The following is a 21,424-nucleotide window of genomic DNA, read 5'->3' as shown; positions in this document are numbered from 1 at the left end:
CCGTCCAGCGCGGCCAGCATCTGGTGAGCCAGTCGGTGGCAGTCGCCTTCCACAGCGCAGCCTGTTCGCGGATGCTACACGCCGCGACTTTCCGAGTGCGACTCGACGACTCACGCTGACGTCACGCTCTGTTTGGTTGGCCCCCACGGTGTGGTCCAGGTTTTTGGGTTCCTTCAGCTCGGCGCAGGAACTGCTTGAACAAAGCCAGCGTGCCAGGGCACGAAGAATCATGCACAGCAGCCTCCTGACCTTGAGCCTTATTCATTGGTGAATTGCGAATCAAGCGGAGCATCGATCGAAAGGCTAGCAATAGGCTGACAGCATAACAAATCAGTCGTAATCAGGACCATCGGCACGTCGTTGACCATCTCGAGAACGTACAAAGATCGCGCATCCTTATTCCTGCTGTCTAGTAGAGTACACTGCCGCTTGACATTTGCCCGCCGCAACACAGGCGATTCGTGTGTTTGGGGTTCAACTGCCAACATCAGATATTGGCGCTCCGGCGCTCCGTTAGCCACCTGTCCGCACCGGGTCCGTGGCTTTGGCGAAGACTTTGCCAATGTCGGGTGGTTGAAGAGGTTTGTGCGAATCAATCTTGTTCGCGACGGTACGTCTTTCTACCAAGGGGAGCTCCCCTTTCTAAAGAGTGGGGGGGTTTGAGACATTCCCCAGAACTTTTCCCAAAAACTCCCCCCGCAGAATGTGGTTCGATTTGTTCTAAAACAACCTGAATTATACTGAGCTTTATGTTAGGTTTGTATGGGACGACCATCCCGCCGGAGGTGTTGGAGGGTCGCACTGTCCTGTATTCACTGTCCAGTGTTCCAAAACTACGTTGTGAAAATTTTACGCAGGTTCATTAGTTTTGGAGAATTAGTTACGCACATCCGTAAAAAATAAGGAGTTTTTGAAAATATCCGAAAAAATCTGAAACCCGAAAAATCCGATATTTGACTAGGAGAGCAGGAACGACTGGTAGGTAGCACCCAGTGACTTGCATGCAAGATTTGGTTTCTAATACTTGTACGCAATATTGCATGCAATATTGTATGCAATATTGCACGCAACGTTGTATGCAAGATTTGACTGTATGGCATCTTGATTGCGAAGCTTGCATGGAAAAATTGCATAATAATATTGTTTGTTTGTTTGTTATACACTCTGTCAACTTTCTATAGCCGCACCCACATTTTCAACGTATCTTCCAAACCGTCTTGCCGATTCAACTTCTGGTTTTGGGACTTTTTTAAGTAGGCAAAATTATGAATAAACCCATTTGGTTGGATTGAAGTTTAATGATTTCTAGCTTTTTATCGACCAAATACGATATAAGCACTGTCAACTTTCTATAGCCGCACCTAATAAAATGATCAATACGCGTGGATTTTTTTCAAGTCTCAGTATTTATTATGAGGATTAATAGTCAGTTGGCTTCCCTGATCGCTGAATGACTTGGAAAATTCTGTTTGTCATACTGTTAACCAGGTTTTTCAATATTTTTCGGTCCATATGTTCCCAAGCTTCCAAAATGGATGCTTTAAGCTCATTAACAGAGCTGTATTGCTTCCTATCCGCATAAATTTGTCTAACCAATATTCCCCAGACATTTTCAACTGGATTTAGATCCGGACTTCGCGCTGGCCACCCAAGCAAATTGATTTTATGGGTAGCAAACCATGTTCGAGTTATCGAACTGGTGTGAATGCTAGCATTATCTTGTTAAAAAACAATTTTTTCGGCGGTTGGCAGCTATAAACGGGATCAGGCCATCTTCTAGAATCTGGATGTAATCGTTAGAGGCCATTTTACAAGGTGTAAAAGCCAGATTGAGCTTGCCTGCAGAGTAAAACCCAAGCCACACCATCAGAGATCCTCCTCCAAAGTTACTGGTGGAGAAGTACTCCGGATCTTTGCGTAAATCTCGCCAGTAGCTTGTAAAACCGTCGGGCACATCCAAATTAAACTTCTTTTCATCAGAAAAGATCACCTACAATAAAAAAAACAGAGAACGGAATTGGTTCTTTTGATGCAAAATATGCTCTTGAAAAAGCAGAAGAAAACTCCAAGATACCATGTCCCACAGACGATCCATGTTCAGTTTAGCAAATTCTACACGTTTTTATTTGTGTAGTAGGCTTAGATCTGGCCCCCTGGTAATTTTTGCTCGAGTTATATTCGGGTTGTTTTGCAAAACCTTGCGAAAAACTTCCCTGCTCACTGGCAGATCCAGTGTAGATTTGATTTTTGATAGCGATATTGTCGAATTTGACGCCAATTTAACAATGTTCCAGTTGGTTCTCATCGACATCTTGATTTTGTTCAGAGTACATTGCACAGTTGCATACCGTTTAGAATCCTTTAACTAATTACCGATCACTTTATTGGATCTCTTTATTCTTCGAGCCATTTCTCGAATAGCAACACCCTCCAGCCTATATGCCTCTATCAATCCCTTTTCTTTTTCACTTAGAACACTTCCTTTTGGCATATTTAAGTAATTCACTTGCAAAACTCGCTATGAAAACTATTCTCGGAAGCAAAACTCAAAGTGCGGCTATAGAAAGTTGACAGTGCTTATATCGTATTTGGTCGATAAAAAGCTAGAAATCATTAAACTTCAATCCAACCAAATGGGTTTATTCATAATTTTGCCTACTTAAAAAAGTCCCAAAACCAGAAGTTGAATCGGAAAGACCGTTTGGAAGATACGTTGAAAATGTGGGTGCGGCTATAGAAAGTTGACAGAGTGTATTGCATACGGCCAAACAAATATTTTGGTGCAATTTTCAAATGCGACCAGATATGAAATCGGCTTGTACTTGAAACAAATCAACAGAGGACAATAAGTTCGTAGGACAAAAAGAACCCGATAAGGACTTAAGATCCAGGCGCAATTAAACAGTATGACGAAGACGAGCAACGGCCAAAAGAGTTGGTTGGAATGATAAAGCATCGATTGACAACATGCTGACGACATGGACCGGCGGCATCTTAAATTTCGGCCCAAACAAGGGCAGTTAAAAATAAGGGATACATTAACGCGGGAATAGAGTTCGTTGGTATGCGTGAATCGCGGAATCGGCATCCGACGATAAATAAAAAAAGGAGTTGACTGAACCTCACGGTGTCGACTTCTTATTATTTTAGACTAGTGAACTATCCGTCGTAAGACTCCAATTTAAGACTCTTACACATAGAGTAGAGATTATCTTAAAGGTAATGACTTAAATTTGGAAGAAAAAAGAAAGATGTGTCGAGTTTTAAGCAATTTTACAATCAAGTTTGTCAATCACGTCAATCACAGTTTCTTCACATTTTGTTTCATCCATAAGCCGAGCCGAGCTCAACGAAGAAAGTGTTCCACATTAACGGGCTTGGCGGCAAACGGCGGAGGGCCCCAGCACGTGCCGAACGTCGGCAGCGATTAGCAACGTCTCAACCGCAGCCTTGACCTTCGACAGACAGTGCCAGTGCGCTCGTCAAACGTAGCCCGAAACAGTAATTACGGTCCACCAATCATCGCGAGCATTCGCCGCACACCGCGATGGCCTATTCATGTGCAAATGGTCGGCCATTAAGGGCAGATGCGTAGGGCTTCCTATGCTTTGATGTTCGACCACAAGGTACTCGCTCGAGGGGCCCACTTTATCGAGCCGTTTAGATTGGCGATTGGCGATTGCCGAGGGCATCTGCGGCACGTCCGGGCCACATTTCCACCAGCGGCCCCAGGAGCCGGTTATTGTTTAGGCTTCTGACACACTCCCCCCCGTGTGTGTGTGTGTGTGTCTGTGGATTCAGTCGACGATACAATTAGTAACCGTGGCCGTGGCGGTGACTGTAGTAAACTATCCGCCGTAATGGCGACGGCGCGTTAGTTAGGCACCAGTCAAACACACGCATGGTCCATGGACCATCCACAGATGTCTTCGAAAAGCAATTTTCTTCCGTCTCCCTTCCCCAATTCCACCCACCCACCGCTGCCCACCCATCGGCCTTACTACACTGATAGTGAGCGCTCATCAGCCCGGACTTCAACAGATTGCCCATTCAAGGTCTCCGGAAAGGGCTGCACACCCTTTCTGCGGCCCACCATCACCGCCCCCCATGTGGTTACGGTCCGAAGTTGAAGTGCTTGTTTTTCTTTTCCTCGCTTTTTTCTCCGGCTCTGTTTTGTTTTCCAGCGAGTGACGACCGGAAACTGGACGACGACGGACCGTGCGTAATGGTCCGTGGCGAGTCGAACGCACTGCGTGTGTGTGTGTGTGTGTGTGTCCTGACGCCCGAGTGAAGCGACCCGCCCGAGACCGAAGCCAGTACACCATGGAAACGGTCGACGCAGCCGCACACAGCGCCCGAGCGCCACTCACTGCCGGTCACTCACACTGCGAGTGACCGGCGATCGGGATAGTATTGTGAAAGATCCATCTGCTGTGCCCCAAAAGCGCTGGCCAGTTGGGGACATGTGGCACCTCGCGAATCTATTGTTCTTTCACGGCTCACTCACTCTCTCGCTCTCTCTCTGGTCACTCTCACTTTTATTTCACTTACGGCAGCTGAGCGAACGTAACTCTTCTCTTCGATCTCTCGCGTTTCTTTTTTCCCTACCTTTTTTGTGTAAACTCTCTTCTCGTTTACCTTACGTATTTTGTGAGCATGTGTGTGTGTGTGTGTGTGTGCGTTTTAAGTGAAGTGATGGAAAAGCACACACAAAAATACCCGATGCATCCCGGATCATCACAAGAAGAAACCGGGTGAGCATATTTCCGGAAAAGCAGGAGATTGCGTGCACCGGGATGAACGTAAAGTTAATCTTTTATGTTTCGCGCACACGGAGCAACAGTGGAACTAGATTTTACATTAAAAACCAGGAAAAACCAGGAGCTGCTGTAGCCTGTTTCTTCGGGTCATCCGGTTTTCATAGAGATTCGCGTGGGACTCATTCTGTAATTCGTTTGAAGCAAAGTAAGCTACGCCGTTTTCCTGGTGGGTCGCTATCGAACGGTTGAAGTTCCTTTTTTATCGCCCTTAACACAGCCTGTCTCAAAGTAAACAGGACTTTTTCAAAATAAAAACAACAAATGGTTTTCTCTGCGAACCCCTATTATTCTGTCTCAAAATAGTCTCCTTCCGCTTCGATACACTGATTTGCACGACTTATCAACTTTTCGAATTACGATTTTAGATCGTTGGCCGGCATGGTTCAGAGTTTGTTGGTACAAGCCTTCTGAATGGCCAAAATGTCAACGTAACGCTTTCCTTTCATTGGCAAATGAAGTATTTCGAATAGATAAAAGTCACAGGGTGCCAGATCAGTCACAGGATGCCAGAATACGGGGAATGATTTATCGATAAAATGCGATTTTGGCCTGTTCGGTTGGTTTTTGGAGAGAAAATGTTGGAAAAAGTCCTGTTTACTTTGATTCAGACTGTGTATTTATAACGATTTCGTCATAGGTGCTCGGTGCTTAAGAGGTACCCATAAAGCTGATATCGCCGGGTAGAGCACACCGGACTGATAGTTTCATCAACCATAGCATCGCTGGAGATTTCCAGCAACACATTACTTGGCCGTAGCTTGAGACAAGGAGCGCGGTCCCAAGGTCATCCCTAAATCACTAAAACGAAACCGTACAACATAAATCAAGCTGGGCCAAGCCCTCCAGGTAGGCCTGCGCCTATTTACCGTCACGTATTGTTCGGATCAATCCAATTACTTTGATGTTTGCCGAAAGTGGTCGTGTTGGTCGCTATGCAATGCGTTCAAGGGCTACCTAAACAAATGTCATCGGTAGCTGTCGAGGCGACAGACCGGTGGCGTAGGAGGCCACATCGAACATGCGGTTCGGATCGTGTTCACATCTTTGCTACTCCGGATGTTCTTCTTTCTTTCATCGCACTGAGAGCAATAGATCAGGGAAAGTGAACACTCGCTCTGTATGTGGCCCTGTCCAGTTTTGGAGGTTAATCTCGATAATGGTCTGTCAACATTTGCCCATCCTCGGCCACATCTCTCCCCCCCGGGTTCGATCTGGCAAATGTTTGCGGTCCACTCGAAAGCATCGAAATCGGCAGCACTGAGCTCACGTGGCAACCCACAAGCCCAGAGACCAGAGAGACCTCATAGCGTCCACAGTGGATGGGCACAAGGGTGCTTGAAGCGTGTCCGGTTCCGAATCAGAAAACAATTTATCAAAAATTATATCTGGTCCCCCTGGTCTAGCGAGGCAACGGCCACAGCATAGAATGTCCTTCAGCAATTATGTCAAACGACGCGTTCGCGCGTTTGTTGGCCTCGAACCGGCCCCCGTCAAGCGTCGGCCACAAGCCGCCTTCCATTGAGTTTTTATTTTTAGCCAAACAATATCTGTGGCTGTTTCTTGTCGTCGTGCGATAAACCTTGCGTTGGCGGTCGTCTGGCATTGGGCATCGGAAAGGTGAATCGAATGAAAAATGTGTCTAACTAATCCCTCGTTAAGAGCGTTTGCTGCGGTGACAAGATGAAAGGAAACAAACAGGGGCAATGAATCGAGTACGGGTTTCGGTGTACGATGGTCAATGCCAGGCGCACTTTTTTGTACACTACAATTTAATATTGTTTTGATCACGGTCCATTGTTTATTAGTAGACAGTGGTGTGCCGTTCAAATTGACGTCTTTCGCATGATCTACATGGGAAAGCAAAAACAAATTTGTCTACTGAACATTTGAATAATACGTGCAAAAATGAGTATATCTTTTTTTTGAATCACTCTTCTAAGACGTTGAATGTTAACAAGTTTAGTTTTCCTCAGCTTGTAAGATGACAGAAACCTCTGAATATTGGAAGCTAACCGACGAAGAACGTCTAATGGTCATTAATTTAAGTTTGAGTGGTGAAACAACCAAAGATATTGCAAAAATGTAAGGCAGAAATAGGGCGACGAAAGCAAGGCAGAAATCGGTTTAATAGTCTGGGGTTTTAAAAACGAAGGACGTATTCATCAAATTAAAGCTCGCGGGCGCAAGAAATCAACACCAAAACGAGTTGTTAAACGTATAAAGAATATATCCGCTACAAACCCTTTTCAATCCGCCTAAAATATTCGACAAAACCTGAACTCATGAAGTAAATAACTCCCGTTTCGTGCATGTCTTTCGACGTAGTCTATGGAATGTAGACAAATCTGGCTTTGTTTTTAATTAAATTCCGCACCTAGCCAACGTCAATCCAAAAACAGAACGGTATTGTACTATCGGCATATTTTGAAACATCCCTTATTGTGAGAAAAGCTGCTCTCGAGTGATGCATTTTTGGCATGACTCAATTATGGTTATGTTTTTGCGGTATTTAGTGCAATTAAGAACTATTCATGAACCTTGGAGTGTGTGAAAAAAATACATGCAACCTAACAGAATTAGCTAAATTAATCAAAACAATCTAGACCAAAACAATAGCTGTGGACTGCAGATAGGACCACATGACAAATCCACGATGTTTGGCAATATTGTCCGGCGTGGAATGTTATGCACTAAACTTGTTTTCGAGTAGGTAGAATTCAGTTTGTTCTAAATATGTTTGGTTAAAGTTTTCCTTTGTATCAATGATCCGTAAAGTTTCTCATCATCATTTCATTTCATAAGAGTAGTAGTAGTTGGTGTTATTGTTGAATAGCCTTATTTGAGTTTAGCTCATTATTTAACATAATTGGTAACGGGTTCACAGTGTTTGTTTTCCTCGTCATAGTTAAATTATTTGTGGCGTTGCCGTTTGATAGTCCTGTTTATGTTTGTGTTCCATCGTGTGGGAAAAAGTGGAAAAACCCGCGATAAAAAAGAGAAAAAAAATGTTAATACGTTAGTAGTACTTAATCTATGCTTGATAACAACCTATGTATTCCTATCTAATTATGTCCTAGTGTCCTATTTGTTAACAGTGTATTTATTAAGAAACTTTCGCTGTGTTCGTATTTATTGTGGTAATTTCGGTTTGATTTTTCTAGGAATTCCTTTATTATTGGTACCTGGGTCCTATCATGTAGAGCTCTCGTGCTGTACCAATAAGGAAGGTTTAAGACCATTTTAAGTGTTTTATTTTGCTTGTTATGAAAATTCTTTATATTAGCCTTTCCGGAGGTACCCCAAACTGGTGTATTTCGTAAGATCGTTTATGATTTTATGAGTAAGACGTAAGATTTTGAACTTCTTTCTGCTAACCACTGTACGAGAATGAGTTTAAATTACGGAGTAGGTAAACGGATAAATTCATTTCCGGCTCGGGCCTCAGGCCTGAGCTGGCCCAACAACCGGAGGATACTAGGAGCTTCTTTTTCGATCGGATTAGACATCTTTATTTTTCCGGCATATGCCACCGGCAATTTCTAACGCTCTGCATGCGTGCACCGCTTTCGAATTCGCGAAAGTCCGCGATAACCGCATCTTAAAGACGCGTGATCGAGTCGTGATGCCAAAGCGTAACGGAACGTCTCCTTGCGCCAGCGGGGGCCGCCCATCAGGCGGCGGGCCGCGTTGCTCGGGCCAATGTGGGCCGCGCCGCCCTGCCGATACTGTGTGCCGTGGCGGTGGATGAATTTCTTTTGCTTTTCTTCTCACTCTTCCTTCCTTCTGTATTGCTCATGCCGCCAAAGAACCTTTGGACGCACGCACCGAACGGCGACATGGCGGCATGTTTTGGCCCACACCGTGACCGAGTGATTAAACGGTTCGCACGACGTGTCCTGTACTGTGCCAATGCCAGTGCGTGTACGATCGGCGTTTTCGTAAGCATGTCGACGGTGTCACTATTTCTGGCCACAGTGCCTGACCATTTTTCGGCAGGTGCGCCATGGGATGGGAGCCCGGCGATGACCCGTCCTGTTCGAAAGTTTGTTGAATGGAATGACGACAAACAATCGCAAGCGGATTTTTTATTTTTTTAAACGTTCTGCAGGACGCTTGGCCCATTTTTCATCCATTTTCAGTGGATTGTTTGCTCATTGTTTATTAAACTATCGTGCATCGTGCAGGGTTCATCGTTACATCATTCACCATTCGTAATCTTTAAATTAAGGGCCAGGATTAGTGGCCAGTGTTTGAACCATTCTCGTCACCGTTGACCCTGGAATGCTCGGCACAATCGAAAAGGGTTGCACGAGTTCCGATGCTACCAATCGGTCGGAGATCTGTTCAGCTGGTTTGAGAATAAGAAAAACCAAAAACCAGTGTTCATCCCGACCGGTAAACCGAAGTGACCGCCCGGCGCTCCTTGTCACACTCCTGGTCATCGGTTGGCTACCGAAAATACTTTTGGCCACACGGGTAGCGGTTTGCGCATGGTTTGCGCGGAGTTCGTTGCGCACCGGGCAGGACCGAACGGACCGGACGGACACCGGCGCTCAGTCCTCGCTCAGTCGAACGACGGCAGGCCTTCGGGCCCGTTCCTTCGCGGTTTGTACGTACCGAGACGCGGTTTGGTGATCAGTTGCCTTTTTTTTCATCCTCATTTTCCCCAATCCTTTCGGCACTTGTGGTCCCTGGCCCGGAACGGTTCAAGTGCGAAAGTTATCGTTCACTTGGTGGAAAAGGAAAACAGAAAAGTTTCATTGCGGTGGTGGAAAACCGGAAACCGATGCAAGCGGACAACCGACAGTGACAGTGTGACCGTGCGAAAGAAGGCTCCATCCTGCTGTTGTTGGGTTTCTTCTTATTAGTTTGATTTGCTCCACAGGTGACAGCACACCGGTGCGTTGGTGTGCGTGCGACGGTGCAATCGGTGAAGGTGAAGCAAAATAGTGCAATCCGGAAAATCGGCGACCGCGAGTTGCGGAGAAGAAAGAAAAGTGTAACTCACAACCCACAACAAACCGGCCCAGTGGGAGGTGACCGTCGGGCGCGAGTTAGCCCGTGGGTGTGCGGCGCACCGCGCGCGCGACACTCACGGAGCGGCTTCTGGATTCCGGCTCCTTCCTTCTTCGGAGAAAGAAAACGAAAAAAGTGGTGGTGCACGGCAGTAAGTAAGATCAGCGAGTTTCCCCCAGCGAGTGGAAAGCGTTTGTTAATCGTCGCACAAGACGAGGACGCCGAGGACGAACGAATCTGGTGCACGATTCTGGGCATCTTGAATCCCCGCGAGCGATTCTCGAATATTCGAAGCGCGAAGGCCAAAATAACAGCGAAACATAAATTAATCTTCTAAACACACGCCGCTATGCTGAGGGGCCCCGTGTGTGTGTGTGTGGTTTGAGGTGCCGCTAAAAATTGAGTACGAGCGGATTGAGATGGATCATCAGCGGGGGACGCAACAACCGTAATGAAAAGTTGCTTAGCGTAGGCCCGGCGCCGAATTCCTGGATCCTGACCGCGGTGTTCGCGGAAGTTGCGTGTTCCACCACACCCGGGGTACGGGGCGCCACCGCTAGGGGGCGCCGATCGGGAATTTCGGGGTCGAGTCCTGCGGCTCAGCTGCGATCCGCTTGTCCGTAATCGACACCGCGCGTTCCGCTAGATTCTATTTAAAAAAGGCAAACAGCTTCCGTTAACTTCTATCTAACTTCTATTGCTCTCTAAACGCCACCGGTGGGCAAGTTAATCCGATCGAACAACGTGCGGCGCTGTGTGTAAAGTGTTTTTCTTCGCCTTTCCTTTCCTTTCATCGCTGCTGGGAGTGCTTTCAGTATTTTTTGCTGTCCGCGCCTATTTTTAGCCGCTGTTGTCTGATTCACTGCCTTCGGGGCCGCCAACCGTTGCGGTGCGTTGGCGTGTGTGCGTGCCAGGATTGGGCTTGGGCGTTGAAAAAAGGCGTTAAAGGGCCCGATCCCTGAGAGCCGGACGTGTTGTCGGCACACGTTCTTGGGTCGCCGCACCGTGCGTGCGTCCGTCTCGTTTGCTCGATTCCCACGGCCAAGGACTCCGCCGGATTGGAAAACATCCGAACGAGCAAACTCGCGCCTTTTATGCCACGTCAAAGTGTGGCCCACTCGGAATTGCAATCATATCAATTAGGTGCCACTTCTTCTGCGGCGATCGTGGCCACCGGTCACGCTGTGTACGTGTCTGCCTCCGTGTGTGTGTGTGTGTGCCAACACCAACACAGCCGACGATTACGGAAGAATCCGGTACGGTTCGAGAAGATTTATTTTTATCTCGAACCACTGCAACCATCAGTGGCCGTCGCTGCGTGTACCCGTACCTTCGTGGGAGGATTTCAAAGCAACCGAGGGTGTGTGTGTGTGTGTGTTATTGGCCGTACCGCACCGTCCTTCGTGCGGATAAATCGAGTGATGCAAGCAAGAGAGAATTCCATTTGCATGATTTTCCTCGCCACTGGCTCTCACCGGATGGGTGGTGGTGGAGGTGGTGTGGAAAATCACGTCCCATTCAGGCGGGGGGGCGTTGCAACTTCGGACAAAGCCAAGCCCTGGTCGGTCTCGGTCAGGGCCGCGCACGGAATATCCTTCTTGGGGCCAGCGCAAGGATAATGGGCCGCATTAAGGGGCGACACGCGACTGTAATGCTGTAACATTACGAGCGGTAATAAGGCAGCCATTCATAGGGCGCCGGCACAACCACCCAGGCATCGGTGCATCGCCACAGGGATTCCGAGCGTTTCCGCGATTGGTCCTCCGATCCCGATTGGTGTGCTAATTCCGGTGATTCGCTTTCGGCACGCGGGAAGTAGTTTATTGGCTTCTTCGAAGCGGTGCTGGGCCGCGCCAGGATGTCGCAAGGAAACTGTGTGTGTCCTGACTGTCACCCCTGTGGCCATTCCCTGTCATCCACTGCCCCCCCGGGGGTCCGGGTCCCGCTTGGGGGAAAACAAATCTAATTTTCTTTTTCTTTACTTGCGCCAAATGGCCATTCATAGTCCAGCATTCGGGACCATCGTTGTGTCGCCCTTCGTAGCCGTTATTACTGTCTTTATTGGGTGTGGTGTTCCATTTTTATTTCATACCCCAAGCACATTTTGGGCGAAAGTTTTGTGGCCACGACGGAGACAGCACAAAAACCAGGACGAACGAAAAGCGCCTTACTTCAACTCGCTGTGAATCGATCATCGCCGGCGAGGGCCAAACTTATTGTTGAGATGGCGCTTCCCTACACACACATCCACGAAGAGGTCTGCGTGTGAGTCGCAAGAAATCGAGCATCGGGAGGGCCGCCAAAACCGTGGGCGAAGGTGGGCAGCGTTCAGCAACACAGGACTCAACGATGCCAACGGTGACTGCGTATATAAAAATAATAACCGAATGGTAATGAAACGTCAATCAGGCGCCAGCCGATGGAAGAACTTATTTTTGAGTGTCTTCCTATCGTGCCCGGAACACCGGAAGTTGCTTCCACGCCCCGGCGTCCGTGCGATTATCAATCATCCGGCACGGCGTTCGATGAGTTTTCGATACGGGGCGCACCTGAAACGGGCACAATTTGCCACCGGCTACAATATTGCGTCGTCGGCGACAAATTATGGGCACGGGATGGCAAATAGCAAACGCGAAGTTAATGCTCTTGCTCCACTTGATCAATTCACCATTGCCATCGGGAGATGTAAAGCGCTCAATCATCGGGACCGACAACATGCGCAACAAACCGGGCGCCGGGAGCAACCGAATCTCGTTAGCCGCAGCGCCAGTTGGTTGTCGCAGCGGCCCTAACGAGCGTCCAATGTGGTCCGCGGGGTTGAACGCCTGAACCGCGCGGCCCTTCGGCCGTTTATGGGCTATTCAAACTGTCGTTTCAAAAACTGGCAAACGTACGCGGGATCTCATTTGTGTGCGGCCGGCTCACTACAATCACTCCCCGGGCTGAGAGGGGGGGGGGGAGGTCTCGGAGGTGCAATCTGTCTTTTCCGATCCCGCTCGGGTGAAGAAAATGCGAAACGACAGAGATCGGGTAACGCGGTTCGCGCGGATAACGCCTAGCGAGCAGGCAACCCGCAAAGCACCACGACGCCAGTGCGACGACCTGTTGCTGGCGACCCGTTACACGACTGGAGCCCGCGAATAGCTTGCGGCGGGGGGAGGGGTGTTGCGGGGAGACAATCCGGCTGACATCATACTTCCAAAGATGGAGACGCGCCCGGCGCCGATGGAGGCGCCTGGTGATTGATAGCAAATTCTTGATGGCTATCGAATATTCACTCGGTGGCCGGGGTGGCCTTGCCTGGCCATCATTCACGTCACTCACACGCGTCCCGGCCCGGCCCGGCCCGCCCAGACCCACCCGGCCCCGACAACCGTATGGCTTCTCGGTTTTCACGGTGATAAAACCCGATTACACATCCAGTCGCGACCATTTATCACGGGCTTCTCGGCGGATCGGCGTGCCGTTTGCCTTTCCCCGTTTTCTTCCGGTGCACACGAGCGGGGGTTTTGCTTTGTTTTGGTGTGGTTAGCGACGTTTCGTTCACCTTCGGTGTCACTCGCAATTGAAATTGATCGTCGGCGATCGGGACTGAAGGGACGCCCGTTGGGTACGGAAAAAAAGGTGCCGTTGCCCCGCCCCGAGTGTGGCGAAAAATCGGAGAAGAAAAATCGAAATTTTCCTCAACCTGCTGCCCTTTAGGAATGGGGAATGGGCGGGAATGTATGCAGTGTCCACCGGAAGCCCTGAGCCCTGTCGATGCATTCCCTCGTGGTGACCGATCCGCTGCCGGTGACAGTTAATCGATCCGATTCATCTTCTTAATTGTTGTTGTTATCATTTCCACGGTCCTTCCACCCATCGTGGTGGGAACCTCGTTGGGGGACGGTAGCCCGATGACCGATTGAATAGGTGTGTGGCGAGATTGAGTAACGGTTGGTGTTCGGGGCCTTAGGCGGACTCCTTTCGTTACTCGTTTTGCTGTGTATTATCGCTTCTCGAGAGCGTAGTAATTGTCTGCCCAAGCCCCCGTAGACTGTCCGGGTGTACCTCACACACACCCCGGTGTTTTTGGCCCTTTGAAAGGAACATCATTTCATTTCGAAATCGTTTCTTGTATATCTGTGTCTGTCTGTCTGCCTGTGTGTTAGGCGAGACCAAGGAAAACACAGTTTTTGTACGAAAATATGAGACCAACACGATGTGCCGTTCGATGGGCGGGAAGAACCGCTAAAATGGTAGCAAGAAGTGGCCACTTTATCGGTTATAGTTGGGCGCCGTAACGAGCAAAATCCGGTTTTATCTTGAAGAGCGGTAGTATTTGCCGTCTTTCCGTCCGTGGCGGGCTCTTGGCTCCGCTCGTGTGATGAAGAAGTTTCGGAAGTAGGTGAAAAAGTGCGAACAAACAATGATGAACAGCGGGCCCCGTAAATGGCTTCCACCGAGCAACGGGTTGGATATTCTTTTGCACAACACAAATATTATGTTCCAAGTAGTTGAGCATTATCGTAGTTTTTTTTTGTTCAACACCACTCACACCTATTTGCCGAACTGTACGTTTTTAAAGCTTCAAAACTTCGCACGGCGGCCCCAACTTTGTTACGAAAATAAACCCATCAAACTACGGCGTTGTTTGCGCCCCATGGAAAAAAGGGCGCTCACTATCATCCTTCACACAACATTCATTGGCCAACTTTACGAGGGCTTCGCTGGCTCACCGCTGACGGTGCTCGGTGCCAGCGGTTGCCCAAAATCCTTGCGCTTTTCCTTTGCGCATTACACGACCACTCCACGCGGGCCAGGAGCCACTCAACGGGGAAAACTTCGCGCGAACGCGCGCGGACGGAAAGTTTCCTTTCACGCTTTTCCACGACTCAATTAGCCCAATCGATTCGCCGCCACCGCCGCTATCGTTCAGTTTGGCCTCACGTTGATTTATCGACTACCGCCGCCCAGTAGGTTGTGAAATTATCCTCTCTTTTATTGCTGCAGTCGCTCGGTTCGCATACCAAAGTATTGCCAAACTTTGATGCTCGCCGACGATGCGGCACTTTTACGATGTCGCTACCCGTAATTGCGCGCCACTTTTGTGTCGAATTTTCTCGCTCGCTCTTTTTTTCGCACCGGGACTCGATTCGAACCGATCTTTGCGGAGCTGGAACTGCAGCCTTAGTGGTTTGGTGTGGGGTCCCGATGATGGGCTGCTTTAACTAGTTTCCGGCCAAACGAGCCCGAAGCGAGCCTTTGTCGGCGGCAAACTCGCCAGAAGCCCGTCACGCGGAATGTTCAAAGTTTGGCCCGTTTTATTCGGGCAATTATTCGGGCAACACAAAGTGTCGCCGTCGACTTTTTCGGTCGGCGACTCCATCCGGTGGGCTTCAACCGCTACAACTGTGTTTACCATAACCCACACGAAAACGGAGTGGAACAGAGAGAGACGAGTGGAGCGCGGGCTCTGGGCAACTTCCGCAAAAAACCGCCCCGAACCCACCCCGAAGCATGTAAGGTGGTTTCGGATGCAAAATGGCGCTGGCAGCACATAAAACACCCGTTAAGCGAGAGAGTGAAAAAAAATGGACGTCACAGTTTGATGGAGTCGACGGGCCAGCAAGGAAACGGAATGAAACCGAGCAGAAAAAGCGAATCAGAAACTCGCATGAAGCACGGCACGGCGCTTTAATGCCACTCTGGTTGACCGAGGTACGACGTCGGTAGATGAAACGAAATGCGCTCCGTTAACGCACACACATGGGCTATGACCTTAATTCTACACATTTATGGAGTTTATATAGTACCTTTTTGTGCCGCTTTTGAAAGATATGCAAACATAAAACACGCCCTTTCTTCTGGAAGCGTTTCTCGCGCGGGGGTGCGGGATTTAAATTAATTATTGCATCAGCGTGGATTTGTTACCCGTTTTGTCAACGATTGATCATTCGAATGACCTTTTAACAGCGATTCGATTGATAAAGTCGGCCAAAACACAATTTCTGCTCAATACACCTTTTAAGTAGTAGAGGATGGTTCCATAAAGTTCCGGTCCACCCTAAAATTGTCCTATTTTGGCAAATATGGGGAAAAAGTAATCGACGTGATTTGCGTGAATTTTAAAACTATATTTAACAGGTTTCATATGGTGCCTTTTTTTTAAGTACCTTCATAATTCCTCTCTGGTAGAAGGCGTAGCTGTTATTAGAGAAAAACTCGAGCAATCTATTTTGACAATCCTTTGTTGATCTCAATCCGGACTATACGGTGGATGCATTAAAACTTCCCAACCATGCACCCGGACTTTCTGGCGAATCATTAAAGATGTGTGTGACATTTCGCTGTCCTAGTGGGACACAATTTTTCTTCCGTCGGCCGATTCTGGTCGTTTCTGATCAATTAGTCATAATAAACCATTCCTTTCAAATCCCACCCAGTAGAACCTTCCTGGCCGTTAGTCCTGGTTTGGCCACCGGTTAAGCTGCTTCACCTAGCTTCGACCACGATCGTTTTCACGCAATATTGTCGTATGTATCCCATTCCTGATCCGCAGTACCCAACCCTTTAAGAAATGGATCGATTTCATTCCGTTTGGCCAAAACTTCGCAGATGAAAATTCGACCCATCCCATGTTTTTCCGTGTCAATTGATGTGGCACCCACACATCGAGCTTCTTTCTAAATCCAGCTTTGAGCAAATGGCTTAAAACTGTTTAATGGTTAATCTTTAGCTCCTGGCCGATGCTCTGATTACTAACATGCCGATCAACTTTGATTATTTTTGTGATTTTATCGACATTTTCGATGATGTGTCTGCCTAGGCTTGAACATAAAAAAAACTGAAACGGGTCAACGAAACTAAAATTTTACATAGCTAGCTGTAAGAGTATTGGGACCATAAACACCATTCAAAATTTCAGCGGCCTAACTCGAGTTTTCGCCTTATTCGAAGAAAAAATGTAAAATGTACCGAATTTTATTCTAGTTGACTTCTATAGTTAACACCCTGTAACTCACAAACGAATGGAACAAACAAAACACAATGAAAACATTTCTTTAAGTGTACAGTATCAGCTTTAAAACGAGCTTAAACTTGAAACTTTACGATCAATACTTCACGAGATATCGATCACTAAAGGCATCTACCATGAAAAGTATCGATTACTTTTTCCCCAAACTTATATTTTATTTTTGCAATGGCCTTAATAGAGAGATCGAGCTGGATCGTCAGACTTCTAGCGCATCTATCATGAAGAAAAGCATGTTTTAGTTCGGAAAAGGGCTTTGAAGCTGGCTGGCCCATTCATCCGGTGTGGGTCCCGCAATCGCCCTCGGCCAATAAAGAACGCACCGGCTACGGGTCCGTCCACATGCCGGAGTAGACCTCACTGGCCGTTATCTTACGATTTGTGCAGTTTTTTCCGGTTCAAAAACTATGAATAGCAACGCAGTTCACAGTAGTGACTCGCCGCAGAGTTACGCCAAAAAATAAGTCTCCATTTAGCTGAAAACTCTGCCATTCACAAACGAATGTGCAGTTCAGCTCATGGAGGATTTCATTCGTACAGAACGTACTGACGATTTCCTTGCTTTGATGTCCTTTTCCTTGCTGTTATGGTATTTCCTATACCAAAACCGTATTGTATGGTTTTCCTTCACCTTAAGGACTGGTCCCTCTGCAGCACAAATCAAGCAATTATTCTTTGAAAATTACAGCAAAAGTGGCTTCACATCAGAATCGGCTCAAATGCAAGATAGCTTCTAATCTGAGTCACGTGGAATTTTACAGCAAACCTCCATTAAGGAAAGCTTTCTGCCAGCAAGACCTAATTACCTGTGAAATGGGCTTTGGCAGTCACATTTACTTTATACCTCGAAGCGGGCGGGCTTCAAAGAGACGACTGACTGCAAAAAAAAAAAACGTTGCCCAACATTCCATTTCTTGAAAGCACGAACCCTCTTCACCCTTCAACCCTCGTCCAATTACGCCCCAAACTTGCTGCGACTAGTCTGCGTTGTTTTTGGCGCGCGGAGCGTTTGGTGCGCACTACGCGCATTTCTTAAGTTTCAAGAGGCAGCGACACTTGATCGCACCAACTTCAAACCTGACCCTTTCGCAGGCACGGCAGCTACTGGAACCAATGATTGGAAAATAAGCACCCCGGCAGGACAATGGAGTACCAATCAAGCAATATGGCCCAATCGGTGGAACGTTTTCCCCGACAACGGTGGAGGCCGCATGAATTGCCCACATCGAACAGGCAGCCCGTTTTATCGGGCACCCCCCGTGTGTGTGTGTGTGTGTGTGTGTGCTCGCAGGATTTGCCACGCACTGCACGTGCTGCCCACAAGTGCTGAGTGCCAACGTGAGTTGCAACGCCAAAAAATGGCACGCCGCTCACGGGCCGGCCGCCTTTTCGCTTCGTCCTTTTCGTCCTTGGAAACGCAACCTGACGCTTTATCAATCACTGCCCGTGCCCGAGCACCCGTGGAGTGACTTCTTCAAACGGACGGAATTCGGAAGGAAGACAGCAAAAAAAAAAGGAACCACAGAACCGAACGCAAAAACACCCAACAACCGGGTGGGAAAACTTTTCCATCAAACAAATCGACCCCATCGCCCACCGAACACCGAACCACCGGAGGGATCCGCACCAGGACAAGGCAAACAAGACCCCGGCCACCGTGGAGCGGGTGGACGGGTGGTAGAAAAACAAAGTCATAAATTTTTATCGTCATAAATAATAATGTATCACGTTTCGTAGACACGGGCAGCACGTAAACATGTGTGCCGGGCGTGCGGCGCGTTTCCCCGCGTGCGGCCCATTGGCCCACTGAGCGATGGGGTGGAAGGTACCGGAGAAAACGGCCAGGCAAAAAGGTGCTTCCAACAAAGTGCGGGAAGAGTGCAAAAACAGGGAGCAGCGACCGGGAAGAGTGAACCCCGTCGGTCGGTCGGTCGGGGAAACCACTGACAGCGCGCCTAAGCATAGCTCAACATCCTGCCAGTCGCGCAACGGTCTTAATGCTGATGGGCTGGGTGTGTGTGTGTGTTCGAAGTTCGTTAGAGTTTGAAGCAAAAAGTGCCAAAAACACAGCATGCCCTGCCACCTACCCACACATACTGGCAAACCGGCATCTGGCACGGTTCCGATTGATCGTTTTCAGGATGTTCGCCGATGGCAGGTCCTATGGTAAAAAACGAAACCAAAAACAGTGTAGAGCTGAACAAAAAGGATTCTGTCCTCGCCTTACTCCCGGGGCAGGGAGAGCTTGGCGCGGGGCCAATTTAGTTGGGCGCGAAAAGCTTTCGCCAGGTGTCACCGGTGACGAACGTGTGATAGTGCGATTGTTACGATTTTCGCGTAGGATCAGGCCGGAAAATTGTCACAGTTTTTTTCCGGCTCATTTAAAAGCCCAGCAATTCAGCTCGGTTGATTGATGGCCACGGATGGCGGAGATGCAACGCCCAGATCGTGACAGCTTTATCTGCGTGATGGGCGGTGCGTCGACTTTTCCCGACGACACAGCACATAAATCGGTGATAAAGCACTGCTCAACTTTTCTGCCTCCGACAGCAGAAGCCGAGCACCACCAACCGTAGCTTATCGCCGATTTGGTTGCGAAGAATCGAAACTTTTGCTGCTGACAGCGAGCCCGCTCAAGTTTGTTCAGGAGCAAGGAAAAAAAAGCCCATAACAAGACAGTGCACTGAAGCCCGGCAGCGGGCACTTTTAAGCGCTACGTGTTGTCGATGTAATTAATTCTTTGTTGAAGTGTATAAACTTAAAAAAAGCTCAATTTTGGCTTAGGGCAAACAGCTCAAATTTGCTTCTAAGCCAAATGTGTTACACTTTGTGTTTCATTTGAAGAATTGCCCATTACCATCATATGCATTTGCATTACCTATGATTTTATTAGTTACGCATTCGGTAATTCAGGGAAGTATGTCAATATTTTATTATAAAACCTAATGTTTGCCGATGATATTTAGTTGTGTTAGCGACTTGGCTTAACATGCATCAAATACTCAGATCAAATACTCAGAACAGTGCCCAACCGATCTAGATGCTGTGTCTGAATCTCGTAATCAAAAATATTGTATAATTCCACTCTCTGCATAAATCAGTTCCGTAACATGTTCGGACGTCGTTAGGACTCATACACGATATTTTTATTATTACTGGCTTTTAGAGAGGAGTGCATTATTTTCGGACACCTAACCCATGGCAGCGCTCCCACAGTGCAACGGCAGACATCTCTTATCAGTTACTGTCGTCGAACTTCACTGCACTCATTCGGGAACGGAAGCCACCGCTCCGGTAAATTCTGGTAGATTAATGGTGTACGAATGACTTCTTGTAACGTCAACATACCATAGTTGGACCTACAGGAGTCTCACGAAAATCACCCATTTTATCTCCCATCCCCCATTGATAAAATAGAGAATCAACATTTGATCGGGCAGCTGACGTTCCTAAAACATAGACCCTAGAAAGTGAGAGCTGACGAGCCTTGCATTGATAAAACCCAATGAAGAAAACGCTAGCGACACTGTGATTGATTTATCCTTTTATTGCAAAGCAGCAACCATGCTTTGTGGGACCATTTTAATTGTCTACACTTTTGTTGCCAATCTAGTCGAAAATACTTGCCGTATTGCTTCGCCGGCACTCCTTGTTCGATTTAACTCATCTGCTCCTGCACGATGTTTGAGACAACGACCCAACTTGGAACTCAGAATTGATGTGCGGTCATCCCTCACCGGACATGACCCGTTACTAGGTCTCAGTCGTACGTATAACAATTTCTCGTCATTTCTTGACTGTAATATGTCCCTTGTATGTATCTCTTCAAATATCCGTTACCAGCTTCTGCGTTCGTTTCGCCAGTTATATTTAGTGTTAGACCTAGTTCCAAGTTATGTTATCAATTGTTAATTTTAAGCTATGTTGCCCGTTGATTAACTTGGTAACAATAAACAAATAAAAAATGCTGCCATTAAATTAAAACTGTCCAATAGTGATTGTTACCTGGCCTCTTGCTGCACCAACTTCTTATATTTATTCCATAAAACAAATAGAGTTAGTTACAATAGTTTAAGTGTATCATAAAGAACGATAAGATGATACGATACACTTTGGTTTTGTTTTTAATGAATACTTTTACTGTAATTTTCAATAACATTATACGAGGTCTGATCAAAATTTTTTGCGACATTTGAATTTCCGCGGACTGCGTATATCCGATTTCCGATTTTTTTTGTGGCGTTAGGTTGCTACACATGTCAGTGATTTATGGTGAAAAGTTCGACCATTCATAGTAATCAGTCAATTTGTGACAACTGTTTTGCTTGGACAAGATTTGGCTCATCTTCGATGATTGTCATCTTCGATGGACCTATCGCCACAAAAAATCGGATACACGTAGTCAGCGGAAATTCAAATATCGTAAACATTTTTCATCAGACCTCGTATGTAGCTGGAATGTTTTCAATCCACTGAAATTTGTTCTGGAGATCCCTGTCAAGCAGTATGAAATGAACATGTGATCAAATAAAATGGCCAGCAATAAGTACATGATGCAATTTCAATCTCTATC

General features: G+C 47.4%; 1 protein-coding gene across 3 annotated transcripts in view; it reads left to right on the top strand.

Moving 5' to 3' along the window:
- The first annotated feature begins 9,393 nt into the window (after positions 1-9,393).
- Positions 9,394-21,424, top strand: part of LOC128269267 (RING finger protein nhl-1) — a 47,810-nt gene continuing 35,779 nt past the window's right edge. For all 3 annotated transcript variants that reach the window (XM_053006680.1, XM_053006679.1, XM_053006677.1), the window contains exons 1-2: positions 9,394-9,429; positions 9,706-9,987. The gene's annotated coding sequence lies outside the window, so the exon portion shown is untranslated. The remainder of the gene's footprint in view (positions 9,430-9,705; positions 9,988-21,424) is intronic.

Source organism: Anopheles cruzii, chromosome 2 (assembly GCF_943734635.1).
Source record: "Anopheles cruzii chromosome 2, idAnoCruzAS_RS32_06, whole genome shotgun sequence".
Taxonomy (NCBI): Eukaryota; Metazoa; Arthropoda; class Insecta; order Diptera; family Culicidae; genus Anopheles; species Anopheles cruzii.
The sequence above is the reverse complement of the archived record's forward strand: the minus strand, read 5'-3'. Positions and strand labels throughout refer to the sequence as shown.